General features: G+C 40.2%; 1 long non-coding RNA gene across 1 annotated transcript; it reads right to left on the reverse strand.

Moving 5' to 3' along the window:
• Positions 1–1,093: 1,093 nt before the first annotated feature.
• LOC136382465 (uncharacterized) lies at positions 1,094–15,695 on the reverse strand. Its single transcript, XR_010747239.1, has 4 exons — positions 15,593–15,695; positions 2,251–2,333; positions 1,789–1,908; positions 1,094–1,277 (listed from the first exon to the last, which is right to left on the reverse strand). It is a non-coding gene; the product is annotated as an uncharacterized lncRNA (long non-coding RNA).
• Positions 15,696–16,044: the final 349 nt, after the last annotated feature.

Raw genomic sequence — 16,044 nt, forward strand, 5'->3', positions numbered from 1 at the left:
CTTGATTGCCTGCTCCCCCAGACCCAACATGCTTTGAATTTGTTTGGTCATTTTCACAAATCAAGCAGAGCCATGTGGCTAAATTTAACGTAAAAGGCAATGTTTTAATCAGTGTCTAATTTTCTCTTGGAGATTCTAAAAAGGGAGATTCAAATATGGTTTGATGAATGAAATCATTGTTGGAATAAGAGCAGAGATCTTCAAGGTGACTATTTTTAATGGAAATAGTAGTAGTGCACATATTTGGAACCATAAATTCAGGTGTGTGTATTCATTTGCATTATTTTATAGTTATGCCTATGTGTTTAAAATCTGACGTATTTGCCTGGCTTTATTCTCTATGATATACATTTCTAATTCTAAATGACTTTGAAAGTTCTCTTGTGTGCTTCCTCATATAATTAAAAGGTCTTAGTGATTTGGGGGTCCAGGTGAAACTTTACATCTAGGAGAACATGTGTAAATACATATGTTGAACTAGGAGATACAGATCACCAGAGACCCAAGCTTCTCTTTGTCCTCTAGGTCTGACACACGGGCTTTGGTGTAGTCCCAGGTGAGTGGAAAACCCCAGTGTGGCGCTTGAAGTCCTCCCCAGCTAGCTCACTTCTTTGGACCTCCCTCCTAGCTTTCTCAGCACCTCGAAGGCTCTGTTCAGGACAGCCACACTCTTGTCTTTGGGGTTCCTGTTAACAGGAACTTAATTTCCACTAAAAATATCATTTCTGAGTTAGGTGTTATCACCATTATTTTATAGTGAAGGAAGTAACATCCAAATGAGGCAGGGTCTCCTAATGGCAGGGATCTTATCACTTAGTTAATTCATTTGTTTGTTCATTCACTCACTCAAATATTTACGTACCCACTATATACCTCTGAGGAATTGACAGTGAGAAAAAGTGAACAAGTCTCTGGCCTCATGGAGCTCATTTCTAGAGAAGGAACCAGAAATAAATGAGTAAATAAATCAACAAACAGGTCAGAATTTTAAATACTGATATGGATGAGGTCAGGGAAGTTTTCTCTGAAGAGGTGAATTTTTTTTTTAATCCATTGGTTGATTTTAGAGAGACAGAGAGGGGAAGGGAGAAGAAGAAAAGTATTCATTTGTTGTTCCACTTAGTTGTCCCTTCATTGGTTGCTTCCAGTATGCGCCCTGACCAGGGATCGAATCTGCAATCTTGTTGTTTTGGGATGATGCTCTATCCAATTGAGCTATCCGGCCAAGGCCCGAAGAGTTGACATTTCAACTGAAAAATGAAGGCTAGAAGATCCAGCTCTGCAAAGAGTTTGAAGAAAATAAGCATGCCAGGGAGATGAAACAACCAGGTGGTGACTCTAATGCCCTTAGTACAGCATGAAAGTTGTAGAGAAACTGTATCCTCAACACATAAAATAGGCAGAATAGTACTCTAAAGAAAGACAATCCTGACATAGGTAGATTTTAGACAGAAAAATTTGTAATGACACTAGAGAGGATGGAATTCTAAACTATATTTTCTTTCATTATAAACCAGGAAAGGCAACAATGCCATATAATCAAAGAGCTATTGTAAATTTTTAAACATATTATTCACTACTGAGCATGAGATGAAACTGTGCGAAAAGCTCGACTCTTCCTCTTTATGATTTTTTTTTGCCCCAGAATAAAGCCCTAGAATAATCTGGCTACCCTGGATATTGGAACAGAGCATTTTTGAGAGCACATGTATGTTTTTTCTGTTTGTGTTACTTCTTTTCCCCAGAAGGAGCCCAAACTGTTTATAGGGAAGATAGAAGCAAACAAACCACTGGGTAATATACTTCCAGACATTCAGAAACATGTGACCTTTCAGCCAGCAGAGATCCATGAGGCAAATAGCGGGCCAACCATGCTTGATTTCTTTGGAACATAGATGTTGCTGCTTCCTTAGGGATGAAAAATATAAATTATATAGACCATTATCAGCTCCTCTCCAGAAATCTAACTTCTAAATTCTGACCCACAAAATGCACAATGTTTTCCCATGGAATGTAAGATTCATGTTGCCCCAGCCCCTGCTGGAACAACCAAAGAAGATTTGATTGGCCTCTTCTACCTCCTGCTATTCTGTGTCCTAAGACAAGCAGAATAGGATATTCTCTGTTCCTGGAGGGAAGACTGGTTTTGTTATGCGAATTGGAGTCTTGCATGTATCCCAGAATCACAATCCTCATCCCACCATTTCTCTCTGGGCCCCAGACTCTTTTCAATGGAATGCCATAGCTTACTTGCCACAAAGAGATGTATTCTCTTTCTTCCTCTCCCTCCTTCTCTCTGTTTCTCTCTCTCTCTCTCATCACCTCCTTCCATCCTAAAAACACAAATTTTGGCATCATTTGGTTTTCTGAATTTTTCGAGGATCTATGTACTTCTTCTGGTTAAGTTGGAGGCTCCATGTATTTTCAGAGTGCCTGATCTTTCCACAGTTGGTATAGTAACTGTTGGGTAGATAAAATATATTATGCTTACTTTGTTAAAGATGGCGCTGCCCATGTGGAAGCCCGTCTCCCAGGTGATGAAATTAGTTGCCCTTATGCTTGGAATGGGCGTAATATATTAATGTGTGCTGCGGGTGGGCTGTGGGCAGGCAGGATCCTTGTAGCCTGGGGCTTGGTTTTAGGACTAAGCCTTTCCCACCCTTTTTGATGTGGGGTGGACTTTGTATCGGAGACTTCCTTATTTTGTATATTGGATTAAAGGTTTTGATTTCTGCACTATAAAATGGGCAGCCTGGGAGCTTGCTCTTTCGGTTCCTGAGATTAGCATTAGAGGAGAGAGCAGAGAGGATAGCAGAGAAAGGCCACATGGAGGAGGCCAGGAGAAGCAGCCAAGATGGTGGAGTGCTGAGTGAGAAGCCAGTTTGTGCAGAGTTTGTGTAGGGAGAAGGAAGGAGATGGGGAACTGAGGAGAATAAGTCTGGTGAGCTAGAAACCTTTGATTCTAGGAAACTTGGATAAGTCAGTAGCTTTGTGAGCACTGAATGAGTGGGTTTTGGAGCCCAGTGTGTGTTTTTACTTGCCCGCTGTGTGCAAGCTAGGATTAAAGGTAATGGCCCATCAGCTTTTGGCTTCGTTGTTTCTTTACCGATTTCCAAATCCAATGTGAACCTGCATGGGCCAGGCGGCTGTGATGGTGGCCGAGGATACTGGCTTTACAGTAACCATCAAACGTCTTTGTGGTAGGTTCTTTTGTGTGTGTGTGTGTGTGTATGTGTGTGTGTGTGTGTATTTTTCTGAAGTTGGAAATGGGGAGGCAGTCAGACAGACTCCCGCATGCGCCCAACCAGGATCCACCCGGCATGCCCACCAGGGGGCGATGCTCTGCCCATCTGGGGCATTGCTCTGTTGCAACCAGGGCCATTCTAGCGCCTGAGGCAGAGGCCACAGAGCCATCCTCAGCGCCTGGGCAAACTTTGCTCCAGTGGAGCCTTGGCTGCAGGAGGGGAAGAGAGAGACAGAGAGGAAGGAGAAGGGTAGGGGTGGAGAAGCAGATGGGCACTTCTCCTGTGTGCCCTGGCCAGGAATCGAACCCAGGACTCCTGCACACTAGGCCGACGCTCTACTGAGCCAACTGGCCAGGGCCTTTGTGGTAGGTTCTTAATGATCATTTTACCACAACTCATTAATTTATCCTTTTTTATCCACCTCCTCAATATCTGCAAAGGTTGTCTTATAGTTTAAGTGATAATTCTAACAAAATACATTCTCTCTGCTGATGTGTTCAGTTTATATTGGTGGCTACAGCTTCTAACTTCTTCTAAAAATGTGCTCCATTGAAAAATCATAAGAATGTAAGTGCCCTGAAGGCAAAGATTTTTATCTTTCATTTAATACTCTTTCTTAATGTTTACAACAGCAACTGGTACACAGCAACATGCAATGAATGAACATCTGTCGGAAGAATGATTGAGTGAAGCTGACATCCTGTGTTGTGTGGGGGCCTTGGCAGATGCTCACTTCTGCTTCTCTAAGAGGGTGCCTCCAAAGTTGACCTGAATTCTTAGAATCATGTTAGATTGTAAAACCATCAAAAATGCCAAGGTTAGCAAAGGTCTCAGAAGCAAACTTATTTTCCTCAAATTGTTTCATGCATCTAGTAACCATTCAGACATTTCCATTATTGGCCATTAAAACAGCAACAACATGCTGGATTCCATGATTGTTCAAGAGCCACAGAGAAAAGAATGAGTTGGTATTGAGGTAGAATCTATGATAGGCGCTGACCCTTCCTTTCATATGGTAAACTGGACAGTTGGTTTCATAGCTTCCTACCTGAGATGCAAATGTCCTTGAACTTCTCAGAGGAAGGGGAATTTTAATTAGAACATTCAGATGAAGTTTCTACCAAATTTAAATACCATGTGTCACCTTACAAAAGCAATACCCTAAAATTCTAATTCTATTCATCAGTGTATCCTTTACTGAATGCTTTTAGATTGAGAGCTATGAGTCTGACACTGTTTATGGGGTCATGGTCTCTAACAAGGTCCACTTGATTTTGAAAGAACAAGCATCATTGCAAAGAGCTTTGTCAGCACTGAAAAGGGGGTGGGATGACTAATGATGGCTGTGGAGCCCACCTGAGCTCTGTGGGCTCCAGTTACAAAGAGCATCATCTTAAGCCACGCTGTTTTGAAAAGAAAATTATTTGGTTACTCAGTCATACGTAGAAATGAGACTGATTTCTGTTCTTCCTTATGGGGGAAGTTATCAGATAAATACCAGTGGTGGGGAGAGGAATACTGGTGGTCCAGAGAGAGTCCTGCCTGACTGCTCTGGGGGCACCTTGAATAGTGACCCTCACTTCAGGACAGTTTGTGCTCCCAGAGAACTTCTGGCAACGTCTGGAGACATTTTTGATTGTCACGACTGCGGAGTCGGTAGAGCACCTGGCATCTAGTAGGCAGAGGCCAGGAATGCTGCTAAATGTACGACAGTGCATAGGACGGTCCCCTACAGCAAAGAATGATCCAGTCTCAAATGTCAATAGTGCAAAGCATAAGAAATCTGGATCTGAAGGGAGCCCACGCAGTCTCACAAGAATGTCCCTGCCTGGGAAGGTGACTCTTCTGCTGCTGTTTTCCAGTTCTTACTTGAAAAACATATCTCTATCTTATTTCTTGCATAAAGAATTAGTCAAGCCTGACCAGGCGGTGGCGCAGTGGATAGAGCGTTGGACTGGGATTCTGAGGTCCCAGGTTCGAGACCCCGAGGTCGCCAGCTTGAGCACGGGCTCATCTTGTTTGAGAAAAAGCTCACCAGCTTGGACCCAAGGTCGCTGGCTTGAGCAAGGGGTTACTTGGTCAGCTGAAGGCCCGTGGTCAAGGCACATATGAGAAAGCAATCAATGAACAGCTAAGGTGTCGCAATGCGCAACGAAAAACTAATGATTGATGCTTCTCATCTCTTCGTTCCTGTCTGTCTGTCCCTGTCTATCCCTCTCTCTGACTCTCTCTCTGTCTCTGAAAAAAAAAAAAATTAGTCTACCCGAGGCAGAGCTGATTCCAGAAGTGGATGGGGCAGGCAGCCCAAGTGGAATTATTTGAAAAGCATTGAGAAAACACAGACAAAATTCTACTCCATCCGAGCTCCAAGTCCTAGAATTCCTTCTGTGGATACTGGGAGAAATCCTGAACAGAGAGATAAGTTCCTGGGTTTTGAATCAAGCTCTGCTTCTTCCAAATGCTCTAAAATGTTTTGAACGTCTCCTGTGTGCCAGCCCTGGGCTCAGCGCTGCGCACGCCATCTTTCGCCCTCCCCCCAGCAGCCCGCTGAGAGGCGTGCGGCGATGCCAAACACTGTTAGAGCTAATCAATGAATTCAGTAAGTCTGCAGTATACAAAATTAGTATACAGAAATCAGAGATGTTCCTATACACTAAGAATGAACTATCAGAAAGAGAAATTAAGAAAACAGCATCTTTGCAATTGCTCCCTCCCAAAAAAGTATCTAGGAATAAATTTGACAAAAGAGGCAAAAGGCCTCTACTCTGAAAACTATAAGATACTGATGAAAGAAATTGAAGACACAAGTAAATGGAAGGCTGTATATGCTGTGCTCATAAATTGGAAGAATTAATATCATTAGAATGTTCATACGATTCAAAGCAATGTACAGAATCAATGCAAACCCTATCAAAATATAAAGGGCATTTTCCACAGAATTAGAACAAATAATTCTAAAATTTACATGGAACTAAACAAGATGTCTAATAGTCAAAACAATCCTGAGGAAGAAGAACAAAGGTAGAGGTGTCCTGATATCAAACTATACTACAAGGCCATAGTAATCAAAAGAGCCTGGTACTGGCATAAAAACAGACACATAGGTCAATGGAATGAATAGAGAGCCCAGAAATAAACCCACACCTATAAGGTCAATTAACCTCAGACAAAGGATGTAGGAATATACAATACGGAAAAGACAGTCTCTTCAACAATGATGTTGGGAAAACTAGATAGATCCATGAAAAAACCTGAAGTTGAACCAGTTTCTTACACCATATACAAATATAAACTCAAAATGGATTAATGCATTAAATGTAAGACCCGAGACCATAAAATTCCTGAAAGAAAACATAGGCAGTAAATTTTTTGACATTGCTCTCAGCAATATTTTTTGACACATGTCTCCTCAGACAATGGCAACAAAAGAAAAATAAACAAGTGAGACTACAGCAAACTAAAAAGCTTTTTGGACAGTGAAAGAAACCATCAACAAAAATAAAAACAACCTACTGAATAGGAGAAGGTTTTTGCAAATTATATACCCAATAAGTGATTAATATCCAAACTATATAAAGAACTATAACTGAACATAAAAAATCCAATTAAAAAGTGGGCAGAGGACCTGAATAGACATTTCTTTTTTCTTTCTTTTTTTTTTTTTTTTTTACAGAGACAGAGAGTGAGTCAGAGAGAGGGATAGACAGGGACAGACATACAGGAACGGAGAGAGATGAAAAGCATCAATCATTAGTGTTTCATTGCGCGATGCAACACCTTAGCTGTTCATTGATTGCTTTCTCATATGTGCCTTGACCGCGGGCCTTCAGCATACCGAGTAACCCCTTGCTGGAGCCAGCGACCTTGGGTTCAAGCTGGTGGGTTTTTATCTCAAGCCAGATGAGCCCACGCTCAAACTGGCAACCTCGGGATCTCGAACCTGGGTCTTCTGCATCCCAGTCCAACACTCTATCCACTGCGCCACTGCCTGGTCAGACTTGAATAGACATTTCTTCAAGGAGGACATATAGATAGATAGTCAAGACATATGCAAAGATACTCAGTCACTAAACATAAAAAAATGCAAATTAAAACTATGATATCTATCACCTCACAACTGTCAGATGGCTATCATCTATAAATCAACAAACAAGTATTGGAGTGGAGGTGGAGAAACAGGAACCCTCCTGCACTGCTGGTGGGACTGCAAACTGGTACAGCCACTGTGGAGAACAGTATGAGGGTCCTGAAAAAATTTAAAAATAGAACAACCTTATAACCCAGCAATTCCACTTCTGGGTATTTATCAGAAGAAATCCAAAACACTAATTCAAAAAGATATATGCACTCCTATGTTCAACCTAAGTGCCCACAATTTTACATATATGCAATTTTACATATATCTGCACACACCCACTTTCAGGCATGCATACATGCACACACACATACACATGCACAATGAAACAATATTCAGAATAAGAAATGAAATCTTGATATTTGCAACAACATGGGTGACCTAGAAAGGGTATTATACGAAGTAAAATAAGTCAGATATAGAAAGACAAATACCATGTGACCTCACTTATATGTGGAATCTTAAGAACAAAACAAATGAACAAACAAAACAGAAACAGACCCATAGAACAAGTTGATGGTTTCCAGACTGGAAGAAGGCTGGACAGTGGGTGAAAAAGATGAAGGAATTAAGAAAGAAGTACAGATCTCCAATTATTGACTATTTTCCCTATTCTCATAACTTTCAAATAAACAAGTCACAGGGATGTAAAGTACAGTTTAGAGAAAATAATAATATCATGATATCTTTGTATCATGACAGATGGTTACTGCCCTTAGTGCAATGATCACATCATAAGATAGATGTTGAATCACTATGTTATACACCTTGAAACTAATATAATATTAAATGACAACTATACTTCAAGGAAAAAAAAGTATGTACAGTTACTACTGCTCTTTTACCAAGGAGCAGACAGAGACTTGGAAAGGTTCAGGAACTTGCCCCAAGTGACACACTGGTAAGTCTGGTGCTGGGATTTTCAAGCAGGTATATCTGGTGCTCGACTCTGCCAGTAACCAAGACCTTAGCCTGCCTGTCTAGCTCTGAGGCATTTCAGCTAACTTTTTTTTTCTGCCATTGATTTGAGAGGGAGAGAGAAAGAGAGAAAAGGGAAGGAAGAGAGAGGGAAGCATCAATTTGTCCCATTTAGTTGTTCTATTTGGTTGTGTACTCATTGGTTACTTCTCATATGTGCCCTGACCGGGAACTGAACTTCAGACCATGACACATTGGTTGACACTTTATCCACTGAGCCATCCAGCCAGGGCCTCTCTGTGACTGTTTTCACATGTGGAAAACAAGTAAGTTAAACTCTATGGCTTCTAGGAGCCCTTTGCAATGTTACAATGCCCTGATTTCTTCCTTTATGTCTTGTCCTCTTTATTTTTTCCCTGGATATATCTGACATATAACACTGTATAAATTGAAGGTATACATCCTCTTAATTTGATATGTTTATATAGTGTAATATGATTGCCTTTGTAGCTATATTACATTACATAATTATAGTACAATATTGTTGTCTATATTCACTATACTACTGTTCACCCTGCTCTCTTTCAATTTAAAATGGAAATAGTCCCAGGATAGAAAACAATTGAAAAGCCCTGCAGAAGGATTCCAAATCTACATATACATCATAACCAGCTGGTGAACTTCTAAGAATACTTATTTCCACAGTCCCCCCCACCAACTGAGGACTATATGGATAAAAAACAGATTTCTTGCCTCTCTTGAAAATTCAAAAGTTCTTCCTGCCCTGGGCTTGCTTTCTTGGTGTGGACGATCAGCATGTGCCCCTTTTAGTTGAGGCTTGTGTGCTCAAATTCCCCAATTACATACAAATAATGATAAGTTGTGTGGTTGAGATCTCTAAGCTGTGACATCAGTATCACTGGGGAAAACATGTTAAAACAGATCGCTGGACCCCACTAATTTTCTGTAAGAGTTGTCAGTTTCCCATTTATCTATGTATGTGTACATATACACATACAAATGTATGTGATATAATTCAATGCTACTATTATTTCTTTCCTTGTTAAAGACATCTCAACTTGGACATTGGGGAACTCGTTCAGGTTGGCTACTATGCCTTGTCAGTAAGTCCTTCTCCACACTACCACCATTTTTTGTTTGTTTGTTTATTTGTACTTTCAGAACCACAAGATGCTCCAAGCTTATTTTTTCTCTCCCTGCCCCCACCCCATCCCAGTCTGAAATTAACTCGTTCTCCAAGAATCATCCCTGGTTTCTTTTTTAGGAGAAAGGTATTTAGAAACCAAGATCTGGATGTTAGGTGTGCTCATTGCTATTGGGGTATATGTGTTGCTTCTATCAATCGCTCCTTTCAATGGATAGAGTTAGAAAATATGTATATACACACACCTACAGATTTCTGTACCCAGTTATCTGTAAATAGATGTATATAAATTGTTCATATGATTACTTTCAACTCCAATTCATTACCACGGGATTCACAGTAGCCTTGGGGTATCAGATTTTTAACCGTTGTATGGCTTTCTTATTTCAACAGTGGCTCAAGAACATTATGAAGGAGAGGAAGCTTCTCTTGAAAGCTACTTTATAGATGTTACTTTTTAAAAAATCCTAAGTTTAGCATAACAAAAATATCAGCATATCCCCATGCTTAGTATCAGCCTCTTCTGAAATCTTCTGTAATTTGGAACATACAGAATCACTGTGCCTGAAGGTGGGAAGACCTGCCTCATTTCTCTTCTGGTACAAACACAGTTTGTCTCCAGCATATGGAACAATGCCTATTGTAACAGTGAGCTGGTACTTGTAGGTTCTAAATATAAGCCAAAACTCTTTTCAGAGATCATAATCAAACTTTGCTTTACATGTGAAATCTTATTTTGAATTCAGATACACAATTACCCACTCAGAGACTTAATAATTACTGCCTTAGGATAGCATTATAACAATAGTTTTAATTATTTTGGGGGGGAGGTTACAAAAGTAACCTGTGATCTTATTAGGAAGGTAAAGTAACTAACTGTAGTCTTGAAGACTTCACAGAAACAAATTAACCATCAGCTGTGAGGTTTTTGTGATTCCTTCATGTTTATTCAGGAAGTAGCCATACTTGGATAGGTTCCTCTTTCCTTTCATTATACTTAATATAAAACTAGTGGTGGTTAGATGTGTCTTTATAAACTGTGTAGAGAACTGGAAAGAGAACCCAGCTGGGGGACAGCTTATGGACTGTGGGAGGAGTGGCCCCTCAGTGGTTTGGAAAACACTCTGGGGCTTACACAGCAACACCTATAATTATGGAGGCGTCATCCCTTCCATAAGAAAGAAAACAAAACAAAGCAAGCAAAGCCCTTTTACTAACGAGGTATAGTCATAGCATGTATTCAGCCTTCCCAAAACCTGTCTGGCATTTGTTTCTGGCCTGGTGGAGAGCATCTTCCATCTTTCACTGAACACTCGTAAAACAATTCAAAGGTAAACAACCAGAAGACAATTAGCAGTGTTTTGGGGGTAACAGGAGAGAAAGGTTACCCTGCTATTAATGTCAAAGGAATTATCATGGTTTACATAGGTGATTTAGTGGCTTAACTTTGCAAGTGGTTGAAAACAAGGAACCAACAAATTTTTAAAGAGGCACCAGTTTGGAGAACCAGGTATGGCAGACAGAATGTAGGACTACCTGCCCAACAGTTTAAACTTGACAGTCTTAAGTCTATGAAGATCATCGAGACAGTGCCTGTTTATGAGAGGTTAGGTGCATTGTAGATCTATTTCTCAAACTCTTATGTGTGAGACTCAGCTCGGTAATTTTGTTAAAATACAGATTTCAATTCAGTAGGTTTAGGAATTAGACTGAGCCTGCGTTTCTAAGGTACTCAGGTGGTACCCATACTTCAGGTCAGCAGGCCTAATTTGCATAGCAAGGCTCTAGATTGCTCTAGTGTCTCTGGCAGGTAGGATAGAGCTGTTCACATTCCCTTTATGTATCTCCAAATTACCAACAGGTTGCATTGCAAATGTTCAGGGGTTAGGGGACTAAAATAGCTTTTGGAGTGGAGGTATTCGCCAAGTACTTTTTTGTAGTTTAGAGATTATAATCCATTGGGACAGTTATCAACAACCTCTTATCACCGGGACTAATTAGAAAAAAAATATTAATATTTACAAGCCATGTTTGTTTATAGAATTGTCCCCTTAAAAGGAGAAAAGCAGAAAATGCAATCTCTGTAACTGTGATTAAAAGCTCAGAAAATGTACTAATCTCTCTAGTTTTAATACTGAACCTTTGAATGAGTTTTGTTGTTGAGGATAACCCTTTTTTATAACTAGGGCCTTTCACTATGACTAGCTTTTCAAGACACTCAGTTATCAAATGTGATGTGTCTAAGTGCCTAATGATCTTGCACACTTTATTTTTATTTTTATTTTTATTTTTTTGGTATTTTTCTGAAGTGAGAAGTGGGGGGAGGCAGAGAGACAGATTCCCACATGTGCCCGACTGGGAGCCACCTGGCATGTCCACTAGGGGGCGATGCTCTGCCCATCTGGGGCATTGCTCTGTTGCAACCAGAGCCATTCTAGTGACTGAGGCCGAGGCCATGGAGCCATCCTCAGGGCCTGGGACCAACTTTGCTCCAATGGAGCCTTGGCTGCAGGAGGGGAAGAGAGAGACAGAGAGGAAGGAGAGGGGGAAGGGTGGAGAAGCAGATGAGCACTTCTCCTGTGTGTCCTGGAGGAGAATTGAACCCAAGACTTCCACATGCAGGGCCGACACTCTACTGCTGAGCCAACTGACCCAGGCTATCTTGAGTACTTTAAAACAAGAGATCCTGTGTTGATTTCTGGTGTGGACATATAGCAACAGCAGGATGCAGAGGACACACTTATTTTAAAACACAACTTCCATCAGCCACTTTTCTCTTCTAGGAAAGAAACAGGAGTGGTAATCTTTCAGTGAAACCCTTCCCTTCTCTCTAGTTCTCATCCTCCCCTCCTTTTCTCTCCTTGTTTGTCCCCACCTGAGGGAGAGGAGAGAGTAAGTAAAGGATTGAACTTGATCCGGACTCTCTGTGACTTGTTTCTTCTCCATCTATAAAGTGACATGAAGGTTGGCTGTTTCTGAGAAACCAGGCAGGCCTCATAATGTGTGAGGATGCAGGAACATAACTTTTGTTAAGTGGAAAGTGTGAGATGGAAATATGCATAAACACTGTGCCAGGGCACCTGGGTTCTAATTCTTGTCCAGCCACTAACCAATTATTTGGCCTTGGAGGGCAACTTAACCTCCCTGAGCCTCAGCTTTCTACTCTGTAATTTAACATACTTGGTGAAGCTCATTTCACAGTGTAGGAGCTTGGCCCCTGGGATGGCACTAGATACCATGGGGTCACAGACTGAGGAAGACACTCCTTCTGCAGTCGCTTTCAGTCCTTCTGGCTGTTCACAGAAAACAGAGAAAACAGGATTCTCCATTGACACTCTCGCCATTAACACTTCTTCTCAGCACTTGCCATTTTTTATAAAAAAATATTTTTAATTTTTAAATTTTTTTCCAGTCTCCCTAACAAAGAGAAATCAATGACTTTGCACTGTGATTGTTTTACATTTATGGAGAGTGATACTGATTTCTCATTTAAAGTAGTAATATAAAAATAAATAACAAGTAGGTTGAATTAAAGGAAAATATTCAGTACAATTACCATAACTATACTCCAATGAATTCAGCATATTAATTATTCAGAAACTATTATGTTATGTAGATATGGTGAAAATTAGGAAGATGGTAATTATAGTTTAAGAAACACTGAATTAGGTGATTTTCATGTTTCTGTTTACTCTAAACTTACAGGAACTCTGAGGTATCTCATCAAGGGGCAAATATCCACGCGAGTTTTTGTTCCCTAAAACATGTATGTATATTAATATGACACAGTATTTGCACAACAGAGTTGCTGTTTGACTTAGAGTTAATAGTATATGACAGGACACATGTGCTCATACCTTTGGGGAAATTTTGGCTGCAGTTAACTATAATTTGCTAATTTTCCATCTACAATGTTTTTTCCCTGTTACTTAAAATATAACAAAATGGGGACAAACACCTTTGCCTTGGTGTAATTAAAAATGAAATGTGAGGAACATCTGTTTAAAAAGAAATTTCTATTTGTTTCACTACCAAAAGGTGGCGTCCTACCCCATGCCTTTTATTTAAAACCCTTCTTGCTTTAATTTAACAAAAAGAAACTTCTAGTTGACTACTGATAAAAAGAAATTAAAATGTGCTCCCTATGAATGTAAAACTAAGTGTTGAAAATGATCAAGATGTTAAGCCGCTGTTAAGTTTCCCTCTAATGGAGTTTTTAAAAATAAGGTGGCACATCATATAGTATTATACACAAAATTGATTATCATGGGATTTACAAACAGGATTTCCTTTTGTCTGCAAAACTTGTTGCCAATCTGACTTGGGCCCACCCTACTTACAAGTGAATGTAGATTTTATGGCAGTTCAAATGCAGAATAAAATTAATGGCAATCTAAAGATCATTTAAGTGTGGCAATATTAGTAATTTTTTTAAAACTCACTGTTCAATCTGAAAAACAAGATAAGAGCATGACTTCGTCTCTACAGACCAGGAATAAATTTCTATTCCCCTGAGTTATAACTCAGCAACCCATCATATACCATAAACATGTTGTATGTGGTAAAAACATTTTAGAAACAAAAAACAATCCCTGCCCCCAGTAGACCGACTACCTAGTAGATTTCCATTTAATTGCATGTATATACAGCATATGGAATTTCCAGTCATGTTAAAATGTTGTTGAAGCATTAACTGAGTTGAAATCCAGCTTTTACACTAGTGCCTAAATCAGAGTACACATTCAATATCAGCTGTTATTACTGATGACAGCCGTAGACTGTGAGCTCCCCAAGGGCAACAATTTTATTTATGCTTTGTATTCTTCGGTGCCTACAGTATGGTCTAGAACACAGTAGGTGTGTCATTAAAGTTTTAATGTCTTGATTTAAAGACAACATGAACCTCTAGGAAGTTAGGAAATTCTACTCAAACCAAAACACATTTTCTTTATCTAGATTCTAGTTTAAAAGATTTGGTGGATGGTGTCGTCTGGACAAAATGGAATCTTGTGCAGAACGCTTTTGATATGAATCTATTATACTGGATTTACCTTAGCGCACTTTCCCTTGTCTTTCTTCTGTAGCACCAGTGAATGACTTTGTTACTTTACTTGCAAAAGAGATACAGTTTGAAACCTATATGATTGTTAGCCATAATTAATCAATTTTAAAAAGTAATTAGATGAAATAAGAGTATCCAGAAGCAAAGTAGATTTTATAAACATTTAGATTTTAAGCCATAGCAATTTTCCAAAGTTTATCCATATAAAGATAAAAGATACAGAAAAAGTATTATGTAATCAATCACTCCAAAAATGGATACTGCAAAGCGAGGTGTGTAAAATAAAGTGGTAGTCTTATGCTTCTGTTGAAACAGATTTCGAATACTTCTGTAAATGAATGATTTACAATATTTTAAAAAAAATTATCCAAAAGAACTTATCCTTTTCAGGATATTTATTATCTACAACTGTGCTGGTCTCAAGACCAATGGGACAGTACTCACCGCCCCCCCCCCCCCCCATCACTACACCTCCTAGTACTTTGTAGGAATCCACAGGGGTGGCTTCAGATCACTTTCATAGAGAGATGGCCTGCTACAACAGCCAGCCAGTAGCTGGAAATATTGGATTGGGTATTTGGCAGCATCCAGGGTGATGGGTCTGAAGAAAATTATTTCCGTTAACAACAAGCTATAGAGCTCTATATCTTTCTAAGTCACATTTGGAAACCAAAAGTCTTCCTTCTCTATCTGTGTTGATAAAAGTTAAAGAAATGCTAGTGTCTTTTGTTTTACACATTTATATGTATATTTCAAAACATTTCATTCAGGCTCCTAATTTACTCTTTCAAATTTCTAAATTCCACCCAAGTTCAAAACTGCATACACAAAAAAAACTCACCTTTTCAAAGAACTGGACAAAGCTTTTAGTGACTAATCTCTTGCAAAGCAGGTACCTGTGTTAAACTGCTGATCTACATGCTAGCCCCTGGGCGGTTTCCTAAAGAAGCCGCGGAAGAACCCAGCTCCTGATCGGGCCAATTTCCTCCAAAGCGCATCTAACCCCATTTTCCTGCGGGGACTACGACGCCGAGGGGGAGGAAATGCGCATCCCACACAGCACTCACCTAACTCTGAATTCTGGGGGAAAACCCCTAGCCAGCGGGTTTCTGCTTTCTTGCAAACGGGGGTTTGTCCTCCTGTTGAACTTTCACCTCCCGAACTCTCCTTCTTTCATTGGACAAAGTGCAGAAAGAGGAGAGACCGAGGGAGGACGGAAGAGGGGGAGGGGGTGAAAAACACCACCCTACCGCCCCTCCTTCAACTGTCACTGCTGGCGAAACACTTTCACTTTTAACTGGAGCAGACTCACATCCTCGCGGATCTCTACCCTTCCTTCTACATTTTTAGCTCGGAAACCAAGCAAATGGCCATCGCATTCCCATCTTCGCCCCATGTTAATACTCTGCCCTGCGTTTTCCCGGCATCTGAATGCCCCCCCAATTTCCCATCTTCCGAGGAATCTCTCCTCCCCAGGCCCCTTATTTTCCAGGTTGTTCCAGGCAGATCTTTCTGCTGC

This window comes from Saccopteryx leptura, chromosome 10 (assembly GCF_036850995.1).
Source record: "Saccopteryx leptura isolate mSacLep1 chromosome 10, mSacLep1_pri_phased_curated, whole genome shotgun sequence".
NCBI classification, from domain to species: domain Eukaryota; kingdom Metazoa; phylum Chordata; class Mammalia; order Chiroptera; family Emballonuridae; genus Saccopteryx; species Saccopteryx leptura.